Source organism: Arachis ipaensis, chromosome B04, assembly GCF_000816755.2.
Source record: "Arachis ipaensis cultivar K30076 chromosome B04, Araip1.1, whole genome shotgun sequence".
NCBI classification, from domain to species: domain Eukaryota; kingdom Viridiplantae; phylum Streptophyta; class Magnoliopsida; order Fabales; family Fabaceae; genus Arachis; species Arachis ipaensis.
Genome location: NC_029788.2, coordinates 116530633 through 116533098, shown reverse-complemented (window position 1 = coordinate 116533098; position 2466 = coordinate 116530633).

Below are 2466 nucleotides of genomic sequence, written 5' to 3'. Positions count from 1 at the left end.
AATGAGTTATCGGAACAACCATTGTGAATCAAAAGTAATTCGAATGAAGTGATACAGTATTAATAATGATATAAACTTAATTGGACTCGATAATCCACTATATGAATTAACCTCACACCTCATTATATAATAAAAACTATACAAATAAGTTGACATAACATCATATTTATGTACACATACATACACATATAATTTTTCTTCTCACTACCTAACCTTTATTTTTCTTAGGAGTGTACGCAAATCGAATTGGATTAGATATCGCCGAAAATTTGATTCGATCTGCATAATTTTTATCGGATCGGATATCGAGTATATTTACATAATTAAACATTCTCTTTTTAATCATNATTGTGCCTGCAAATCCGCAGATCAGATATACGGATGTAGAGCTAATATCCGCGATCCGATTCATAAAGAGTGCAGATCGAATCCTATCCGATCCGATTAGACTGCGAATCGGATCGTATCCACGAACACTCTTATTTTTTCTCAATGATGGTCAAGGCCAAGAATGTGAAGGGCAATGCATGCATGCATTCATGAATAATATGGATATTATTATTGATGATGAACACACACATTCACACAAAAACTATCTACTTCGAACACATTCAACATTTTGGCTGAATTTGAGAGTGAAAGATCATGTGGAATTGCGGGTCTTCTAATGGTATACCCCATATCTATATAATCTATCTATATATCTATATGTTCATATATTTCAGTGCCATCACCATATATATGAAAATGACTTGTTATTCTATTAGGGTAGGTTTGAATTTTCCAACCCTAACAGGTTGTCATCATACCCACATTGTTCATTCTTTCACCCCTCTTCTTCATGTTCCATACTAGTTTTGAAATCATACCATGACCAATAATAATCCCATCTACCATATATAATTTTGTCGTTTTCTATGTGCTGTATGTTTCTTAACATTTATTTATCTTATGTCTATGTTATTGAAGTTTTCATTTTCGATAAGGTGATGATAAAATAATACACAAATTCATGAAATTGTTGGGCCTTGTATGGAAATGGAAGTGGAACTACTCATCATTATATGTGGACTGCTCGTGGAAATCGTGTTGCAATTAGAGACGCAAACAAATTATTGTACTATAATTATTCCACTTCACTCTAGTTTGTGATTCGTGTTAAAGACTTGTATTAAAGATATTTAATTTTAATCTAATTTGTATGACGGCTTGATTATTTGACTTGAAACGCATGAACGAGTTTGTATATATATAATTAAATTAATTTAAAAATTTAAATAGGTTTACAAACTAATCAAATACAAATTAAGTAATAATTTTATCATCGTTCTTGTCATAAAGCTACATTTTCTAATATGATATAATAATTTATACTATCGAAAAATTTAAAATTTGACGTATAATCAATTTTGCATAAATAAAAAAAATTATTTAAAAAATATATTAAAAATAAATTAAATAATATATATTTATATATAAATATATAATAATTAATATTAATAATTAATTTTAGTGAATAAATAATTTTTTTTTATGTTCCGATCGCATAATAATTGCTTTATCAATACCCACGTAAACAAGTTGGGAGACTATAAAAAGAGACCTAGCTTAGCTAGGATATATAAGAGAAATTAAATTAAAGGAGTTCAACTTGATTGAAGACTAATTGATGCATTGACTACTAATATTATTAAATTAATCAGAAAACATGCTTTTTTTGTTTTTGGAAAAGCATATACTATAATTGGATTGTATTGCTTTATTGTATGTATTGACTAATGTGAATCTATCATCATGTCGCATTATATGTATCCGCTTGTTGCAACCAATTTAAGTTTCACACCGGAAAATCCCGGCACACATAATCACTCTTCTTTTCCTAACATTAATTAATGCACTTTTTTTTAGCATTTTGCTAAGGAGTATATTAATGGTACTAGTAATTAATTTGGGTTGGTCGAGTGGTTAGTTTATTCGTCCACTTGAATAGGAGTAAAAAAACTAAAAAATAATAACAAAATATACATTGACACATATTTTATATTTATTTTTTATTTCACCTACTATATCATACACAATATTAGTGATTAGGTTATGTAAAATCAACATTCAATATTAGAAAGTATTTGTTATCATTGTTATTTTAATATTCATTCTTTTCTGTAAAAAAAATTATTTTTTGAGTTATTTATCCAAACACTACAACTTTAAAATAAGTACTTTTATAACTAAAAATTCAAACACAAAATAACATATTTATAAACTGAAATTAATAAAAATCCTTATGTTTTAAGCTCTTTTTCCAAAAGAACTTATTTAAGTTATTTACCTAAACTGAGCCTAAATATCAGAGGTTCGAATTTTACTTTATGCATACAGTAATTCATTGACCAATGACAAACCCTTAAATGTAATTCTAAAGATATTAATTAGCAAGTTTAAAACAAATTAACATTTTTAAAGATT